The sequence below is a fragment of the Castor canadensis genome, chromosome 1, assembly GCF_047511655.1.
Source record: "Castor canadensis chromosome 1, mCasCan1.hap1v2, whole genome shotgun sequence".
Classification (NCBI taxonomy): Eukaryota; Metazoa; Chordata; class Mammalia; order Rodentia; family Castoridae; genus Castor; species Castor canadensis.
This window is the reverse complement of record NC_133386.1, coordinates 129,341,791-129,351,179: the sequence shown is the minus strand read 5'-3', so window position 1 is coordinate 129,351,179 and position 9,389 is coordinate 129,341,791. Positions and strand designations below refer to the sequence as shown.

Below are 9,389 nucleotides of genomic sequence, written 5' to 3'. Positions count from 1 at the left end.
CAGATAGGGTCTCATGGTTTTTGCCAAGGGCTGGCCTTGGACCACCATCCTCTTACCTGTGCCTCCAATTGGGATTACAGAAATGAGCCACAATACTTACTTTGTTTGTTGAAATGAGTCTTGCAAACTTTGCCTAGGCTGGTCTCAAACAGCAATCCTTCCAATCTCTGCATCTCAAGTAGATGGAATTACAGGTGTGTCCCACCATGGCTGGCCTTTGTTGGTTCACCTTTTTTCTGTCTTTGAGATAGTCTCTCCCCATAGGGTACAAGCTGGCCTAGGTTTGTGATCTCCCTGCCTCTGCCTCACAAGTGTAGGGGTTGTAGCCAACTTGTCTTGTAATATTAAATATTTTAATCTTCCTTTCTTTCTCCTTTTTCCCTCCCCATTGTTTTCAGCTGGGTGTTTGTTTGCTGTGTCTTTTTTTTTTTAGTTTCTCATCCCCCCCCCAAATTACATCTTTAACCAGATCTCTATTCTCTTCTTCTTTCTCATTCCTCCCTTCTATTTACTTCAGCTTCTTCTTCCATTTTTATACCTGTTTATATTCTCTAACTATTCACTAGTATAATTCTTCCTGTTTTATTTCCATTCCTACCCTAAATTAACTACTATCATCTTAACTTATATAGTGTTACCTTTACTTCTTATTCTGTCAAAGTTACTGGAGTTCTGGTGATAATTGTTCTTAATTAGTTATTACTGTTCTTCCATATTATCACATACCTAGTCACTTCTGCAGCTAGTTTTCTTCTCTCAGAGTGGTGCTGGAGTGCCATGAGTATGTTGGGTAAGTGTTCGGCTACTTAGATGAACTCTCAGTCTAGTGGTCAGAAACAACGGCTCACCCGTCACTACCCAGTCCTGCATGAACATTGCAAATACTCCAAAGAATGAGATAGTTCATGTACTTCATACAAGTTCATTTGTGTCGTATTGTCTAAAATGAGGTTATTTGTCCACATCCACCTACAAATAGGATTAGAAAATGAAGTACATGGGTGGGAAATCCTGTCGTTAGCTAAAATCCAGTGTTTTATCACCATAGAGAGGAGAAAAGATATATTAGAAGAAATTAGCAGTTCATGAGACAGTACTGAAGGGATGAAGCATCATGCTTGGGATGAGGCTGACATCTACGCTGTCTGTCATTGCTCGAGGGAGGAAGCAAGAACAAATTGACTTGTGCAGTCCCGATGATCAAGTAATGAGACCATGCTCCAGCACTTACTAGTGTGTTTACTTTGGCACACATATAGGTACCTGTGCACATAGGCACACAAGGCAAACACACACAATGCACACACCACACAATGAGTCAAAATACAGCTCAGTCACAGAGATGAAAATGAACATGACGCAGCCCTGTTGGTTGCAAAATTCAGATGATTCACTTTTCTGCTTAATAATAAAACAAAGAACATCCTTATCAATATTATTAAGGATAAACTACTGTGCCATGCTCCATGCAAAAGTTTTCAAGTTCACCGAATTCTGAATATTCTATGATGTTCAAGCATTTTCAGAAATTTGGGAGTCTTTTAAGAGCTAAGACTTAAATAATTGAGGTGATAGGTAACTGAGTTTAGTCATTAAATTACTGCTTTGAACACTGTGTATACCTATCAGACAGCCACTGGTTTTCAGAGCTTCGAGAGAGCAGATTATTAAAATAAATATTCCAGAGGGTTTAGTATCACCAAAGAGCAACCCCAGGAAATCTATGGCACTGTTGAATTTCCATCTGCTCCAGGAGCCTTTAACAATATGTATGGCATTTTTGAGGTACTATTTCAAAGTGATGTGAGTGGTAGAGACATTGACCATTTGCAGACTCATTGTGGGGGCAGGACACAGTACCAGGTACAGTGCAGCAGTGCCATCCCAATTTACCAGGATCATGTCACAATTCATTCACATTATGATAGTCTAGTGTTCAAAATCTGCTTGAGACTAGACAAACACATGCTGGATGGCTGCTGGGTAAGCATGCTTCTTTCTCAGGGTCTGTATCATACCTGGCAGGTGGTTTGCTTGATTTATTCCTGATGTGCAAGAATCATTTGGAATTATCTCCGGACATCCATGTTAAAACCTTGAAGTTCTAGATAATGGAATAGGATAAGACCATGAGCTAGCCAGGACCATGACACGCTTTTCACATTTGATGCTAATACATTGCAAAGTATGTGCTAATGAATTACGAATGGTATCACGCAGTCTTTGCACGTTGTCATATTAATTCAAGATTTCAGAATTTTAAAATGCATTTTCAATATGATTCAAGTGTATAAATATTAAGGAGACATTAACCTTTCGCAAAATGATTTTTCTTGTGTTAAAAAGATCAAAATTTACCATAACGGAGCACACAATTTGACTTTGTTGTAATATGGTTGATGAGAAGAACAGTATCTGCCCTAAATTATTCATGTAACAACTGTGAAACCTTTCATTTGCACTTCTTCCAGAATGGCAGAAGCAGGGATAAGAATTGGGGAGAAAGAGGAATATTGCAAGTAGTGAGAAAAGAGTAAATTGAAGGATGTCAGTTCTTTAATTAACATGCTGCTTGTCACCCTTTAGCACAAGGAAAAATAGAACCCTTCAGGCACTAAAAAAAATAAGCCTGAGAGACTTCTCTCATCCCAGACAACCTACAGAGTTTGTGTCAATTTGGAGTCACTGATGCAAACATTTTGTTTAAATACTTTGTTTTCCACCTCCATGGCATCAACAAGAATGTTTTCAAGGTCAAATGAATATTTTGATAAGTCAAAATGTGAGCTTCCATGAATTGGTCTCCTTGAGGCTGACCTTGGTGAAGCAAATTGGGATCTAAACTCCTCCTCAGAGCAGTGATTCATTCATACAGCTACCAATTCCCATGATGGGGGAGCACTTTGTCTCTCCAGCCAGATTTGCAACAGATTTCAAGGGTCAAGGAGAAACAAAACCACAAAAAATAAAACAACAGAATGACTCATTTTATTTTGTTTTGTCAAAATCTTCAAATTTGGGGCAACCATTGGGGCACATTATGTCCACCTCATGGTTTCCCACCCCATTAAGGCAGAATTCACATGGGACCTATTCCCTGCTGGGTCCCATCATGTCCACCTAGGGCAGAGCAAGTACTTGATAAGTATTTGTTGAATAACAACAACAACAAAATAGATCTCAAGGGTCAGACGATGAAAACCACCTCTTTAAATTGATTCAGGAAACATCCCAAGGGGTAGTCAGAAGCTTCTAAGGGACTTGACAATTTTTAACATTTTGAGCTCTAATTTTGTAACTAATCTTTGTTTACTCTTCTGCAGTCATGTGCAACAAATAACTGGGGCATTTATCTCCTCTGGACTATGGTAGATTAGTCCAAACTGTAGGCACTTGCTGTACAAAAGCAAAGAAGACATGCTATGTGGGAGAATAATATAAATTGTGGGACATTTTTAATTGCAACTACCTAAATAATTCTAATGGCATGTTTGTGGGTGAGAGAGTGATACATTTTCCCCGACTATTTTCGTCTCTTCCATTCTGAAGGGAAGTTCTTCCATGAAAACAATCTACTCACTGGTTATTGCATGCATCATCAGTGTGGCTGTGACACTGGGACCCGAATTCCCCGTCATACTGATTAACACCTCATTTGGGTTGAATTGGTTGGAGTGACACACTGGATTTCCACTGTTCCCATCAATTTATTTAGAAGAGAAGGGGGAGAAAGAGTGATGAGTTCACTTCTGCATCAAAGCACAGTAGAGCTCTAGGCTGACTTTATCGATGATATTTATTTAAGTCAACAATTGCCTCCCATCTTTCCATCAGGTTAGCTTTATCTTTTAATAGTTTAAAATTCTAAAGAATAAGTTTTCCTATTTATTAAAGTACATTTTAAATTGTGTTTTATATGTCATTCAATTTGCAAATGGTTGCTGTGGCAGTGACTGCTAGTTATTTCCTAACGTGTTATATGACTGAGCCAAAGATGGTCTGTGTAGTTGCCCCTAGGTTGTTTATTTCTTCACTGCAGCTGATACCCATCAGTTCAAAGGATTGACTATGCCAAACTCAAACTTTTACATACCAAATTATTTTAAAATAGTCTGAGCAAGCAAAGGTTTGGTCATTTAGAGCTAATTAGTTTTACATATTACATGAAATCTCACCCCACATCTGCTGGCCTTGTGTCTAAGGTCCTTCAGATTCCTCTGACCTGGAGAACTTTCCCCTACACTGATGGAGTGAGTTCACCCAGATACTGAAGTTCCTCTCTTCTCCTCCTCCTCTCTTCCAGGAGTTTCCTTGTCCTCCACTGCTTCTGGATGGTGACTCCTGCACTGCAGCCTCTGGATATCTCAGGCTGAGAGGGACTTCTCCTTTTGTGCAGCCCTGTCCAACAACTATCCAATAAAGCTCGTATGTTGCTGGCTTTTGTGAGTGTGTCTTTTTCCTTGATCAGCCCCAAATTCCTTTAATCCCACACATTACATCGTTCTCGCTTACTACACAGGAGTAGAATCCTTGCTTGTGGTTAGGTAGATGACTGTCTAGAATAAAGACTCGGCTTCCCAGCTGCTGTGCTGCTGGTGGTAGGGTGACTAAGTTTTGTCCAATGAGGAGCTAAGCATGCGTATTTTATCAACAACTTCTAGGAATTGCCTTTATTTTTATTTCTTTAATTTTATTTTGATTTTAAATTAGCACACGTTAATAGTACAAGGGGATTTCATTGTTATAATTCCCACAGATGTCCCTCAGTATTCGTTCCTTTCCTCTGCCTTTCTCCCACTGATAGGCATTGCTTTTAAAAGACTACCAGCATCATCCTTTGTCCTTTTTTCTGTTCCCTTGTCTTTTTCTCCTTTTTTGCTGGTTGTAACGTAGACAAGATGTTTGAAATAGAAGCAGCCAACTTGGAACATGAAAATTCCCCATATTTTATAGTGGAATATAATTTGAAATGACCTCAGGAATCAAGCCATGCACAGGTGAAGAACATATTCCTGTGGTTCTTTGAGGGCTTTTGGGAGCAGATCTGCTGTACCAGACATGAATGGCTTAGAAGATATAAACTTCTATTCTGTTTAAGCCACTGTTATTTCAGATTGCTAATACTTCCAGCTAAGATGAAAATGTACAGATTTCATTGGATTACATGGTAAACAGTGTTAGATACATGAAAAAGATGAGGGGAAAGTAAAGACATCTGTATGAGTGAGGAAAAGATGATGAATGATAAACTAAAAATCTAGCAATAATAGCATAAATTGCCCACAAGTGTGGTCACTCAGCTGCTAAAATGATGAAGGTGAGATTTGCACACAAGTCTACCTGACTCCTAATCCTATGCTGTTTACGACTCTATTCAGCTTTCACATTAAATGGGGTTATTTTAAGGATTAAGTCAAACATTAAATAGAGAATCTTTTGTACAGAGCCAAGAAAATGAAGCGTTTGATACATGCTGGTTCTTTTTTTTTTTAATGTATCTTTATGCACACATTCTACCCTGTGTATGGGATGGCTTTTCATCCTTCTTTGCCAGGGAATCACCATAAGCATTTGTCCCTTGAACTTTCTGTCAAGTACTACTCTTAGCAATTATAGTGTACCAGAACTCAGCTAGTCATGGGGGAGATACTTATTCGAAATGCCCATTTATAAGCTTTCTTTGAAGATTCAGATTTAGTGGGTCTGAGGTGATCACAGGCTAAAAACCTGTAGTTTTTAGCAAGCCCCTCAGGTGATTATATTCTTAATGATTACGATCCTCGCTTCTGCAACTGTTCATGTGGTTGGAATTGGCACTTGTGACTTCCTTCACTGCTACTGAGTCCACATTCCCTTACCCCTCCAGTGAGTACCTCAGCTGTCAGCGTTCTTTCACAGGTGGGGGAAATCTTCATTCCTGAAGTCTCTGGCCATCAGTAGTCCCTTCTGAATTGGAAGAAGTGTGTATGTGTGTGTGTGGGGGGGATATTTCCTGTCCCCCACACGGGACAGGGAGTAAGGACTCAAACAATGCTTCTTTAATAGTCAATCACTTTTGGTGATTCTTGTGATGGGGTAAATTTGACAAACTGCCTATAAGATGATCTGTCCCTGGAAGGTGGAGATCTGCTTACTGATCCCCCTATCCTGCACCTAGCCTATAGTGAGTGCTTGATAAACATGTGTGGAATGAATTATTTACCTTGAAATCTGCTTTGAAGGACACATACAAAGGCAGTAGGCATAGAGTGGATATGGATAGGCAGGATTAGAGGCTAGGCTTCTGAGGAAAAAGATCTCAGCCAAGACTCAGAGGAGTGGGGTGCAGGGGTGGATTCCAATTCATTGAATCATGAGGAACATACAAGAAGAGTGTGAGAAAAGTTTGACAAGTGTGCTTGGGATCTGGCATGCCATTGATTTTGGCTGCCATTGGAAGGTCCCTAAAAGCTCTTGAATGACAGAAATATAATGGGAGCGGTGCATCTGTAAGATTTATCTGGAAACAGCATGAAGCCTGCACTGAAGAAAGACATGAGAGTAGAAAAGATATCACTTCAGTGGCTCTGCAGTAACGCAGGCAGATAATGAAAGTCCACGTTAAAGTGGTGGAGGGGGAGACTCAGGATGAATTCTCCAATCAACACAGACGATGCTATCCCATGTGCCTCATTCCTGCCCATTTTTATTGACATGATAGGTAGCTGGAAGCAAAGTGGCACTGCTTATAGCGTGATCACATTTCTTTACAATAAACACATCAAACACTCAAAGAGATCCTGAGTTTCCCAGAAATACACAGAATGCCTAGGTGATTTACCAAACTGATAGAATTAAACACTCTAATAGAATAAAAACTAAATGGTTAACCAAAGAGCCTTGTTGGCTGGAAATAGCAACTTCCCATAAAGACATTTATTTAATTAAAAATGAAGTTTGGGAGGTTGTGTGCTGATTTGCTATCTTCCAATAAACTACATTTGCAGAGTGTTTTTAAATATCTACTGGCCTCATAAATTAATAAAATTTAGGTTAAATTTTCTCTGGGAAGAAAATGACCCAGCATAGTGGACCTCTGCCGAGCACAGGAAGCAATCATCTCAAATAGCATTAATTGCCCAGGTGCTGCTCACCAGTCCAAGGCAATTAGAACCTTGAACCTGTAGTGCAACTCCTTCCCACAAAAGAGAATGGTTTCCAAGATTATTACAAAAGCTCTTGCCCATCATTTCTGTGAGGAATTTGCCTTTGAGAATTCCCTTACCTCTTTCTCTTCCTCCAAATACTGGGGAGTCCTTAGGTTCCTGGAAACTAGTTTCCTTGCACCTAGTTTCAAGGAAGAATCAAGTGAGTTAAACTGTGACAATGAATGTTTTCCATTACCAAACATTTTCATCTCAGGAGTCATGACCTGGCATGGGAAGTATATAGATCATTAGCTTTTAGTTACTAATAATAGAAACTCTGACTCCAACTGGCTAAAGAAATAAGGACTTATATTTTCCCTTACAAGAAGTCTAAAGTCAGCAGTCCCAGCCACACCATGATAAGGCTTCCAGATCTTAGCTCTGCCAGCAACACAACTTGGTGTTGTCCTCAAGATGTTTTTCCTCATGACTACAAGAAGGTTGCTGGCTGCTACCAACACTTCCTTCCTCACACCACACAAGTGAAACGTGAGGAAGCCTCTTTGACATAACTGAGCTACTTTACGAGTTACTCTCCACCTGAGTCTCTAACATCTTTGACATCTTTGTTATTAACTTATGCTTTGATTTTTGATTTCATCATTGGTAAAGGGGCAAACATACTAAGATTCAGTTAGATTAATCTGGATCTTGAGATGGGGAGTGGATATCTGAAAAGACTAGTATTCTCTTGGGAAGGCAGAAGTGAGAGTGGAGAGAGAGGAATGCTAGAGTCAAAAGGGGTTAAAACCCATTATCAGACTGCTGGAGAAGTTTGAGTGGTGAAGGTCCTGTAAGTCCTGCTCAGGACATCATTGTTACACAGAATTGCATGAGTCTCAGCTTTGTCTGCCTGCTAGTTCATTTATTCAACAAATGTCTAAGGAGCCTCTCAAGTTGCTTTTCTGGTGCCAGTGGGAAACAGTGGAGCCAAGTGGTCCCCAGCTCCTGGAAGTTTACAGACATTGAACGAGTAAGAAAACGTACACACACACACACACACACACACACACACAAACACACACACACACACAATTCAGCTGTGATGAGTATCATAAAGGAAAACTACCAGATGTTTAATGAGAGTAAATCGGGGGCAGTCTTAAGTTGAGTCTCAGAGAAGGTGATCTGAGGGTAACGTTTAAATCAGGAGGTATAAGTGGGGACTAGGTGAGTGATCGGTCGGAGGAAAAACCTCCCCAGCAGAGGAATAATGAGCTTAAGAACCTTGAGTCAAGAGGAAATCAAAGCATTTTAGGAACTGAAAGAACAGTGTGTTTGGGAAGTTGGCAGAGGGCCGGTGGCACAGTGAGATAAGGTTAGAAATACAGGCAGGTCATGTGGGGCCCTTCGAGGCTGTCTTAAGAACTTGAGATTTAAAGCTAAGGATATAGGAAGTGTTTGAAGGATTTAGGGCAGAGCAGTATTATTACCCAATGAGTGATTTAACAAACTGCCCAGCCCCTCAGAGGGTAATGCATTACAAAGAGTAGGGGGAGAGAGAAAAAGAAATGAGCCAAGGAGCAACTGCAGAAGTTCAGGCAAGAGATCTGTGGGGTTGCACTGAAGGCAGTGCAAGGGAGCTTAGGAAGAATGGTTTCTAATTACCTTTGTTTCCTAGATAGAACATAAACTTTGTGTCTTTTGTGCATGCTGGACATCTTGCTTGGTGAAAACTACAGCTATACTCAGTAAGTAAATATAATGAATCAATACATTACTTAGTTAATTAATTACATGCTGTTTTAATCTCTTAAAAGGAGGAGCTGATCTATATATGTCACTGTATTCTTACAACAGGTGATCAATAACTGTGTTGGAAGTTGACAGATGAAGACATGGTGGTGGCTACCATTAAAAACAGTTCTTTGTTACTTTACTTCCAGGCTCCATACTTACTTAGCATCTATCTTCCCAACAATTCTGCCAGATAAATAGTTTATACATTTCATAGACAAAGAAACTGAGCAGGTGTCAGATATTAAGTAAACTGCTTGATGCAGTAGAACAGATATAGTGATAGGTGTGAGATTCGAAGTTTGATTTGTGTGGCTCCAAAATCTATTCTTTCCATGACACCAAACCTGAAAAGAAGAGAGCAGTGACTAGCTGCCTTTCAAATGTAATTCCAATTTAACCTTATGCACTTGCTTTCTTCCTTTTACTCCCTCTTGTCTTGTTCTTATTCTTCAGAGCCAAAGC

The 9,389-nt window shown here is 39.9% G+C and overlaps 1 long non-coding RNA gene across 1 annotated transcript; it reads right to left on the bottom strand.

Annotated features, from left to right (window-relative positions):
- Window positions 1–3,584: 3,584 nt before the first annotated feature.
- LOC141420828 (uncharacterized) lies at window positions 3,585–7,425 on the bottom strand. Its single transcript, XR_012445495.1, has 3 exons — window positions 7,265–7,425; window positions 5,874–5,946; window positions 3,585–3,693 (listed from the first exon to the last, which is right to left on the bottom strand). It is a non-coding gene; the product is annotated as an uncharacterized lncRNA (long non-coding RNA).
- Window positions 7,426–9,389: the final 1,964 nt, after the last annotated feature.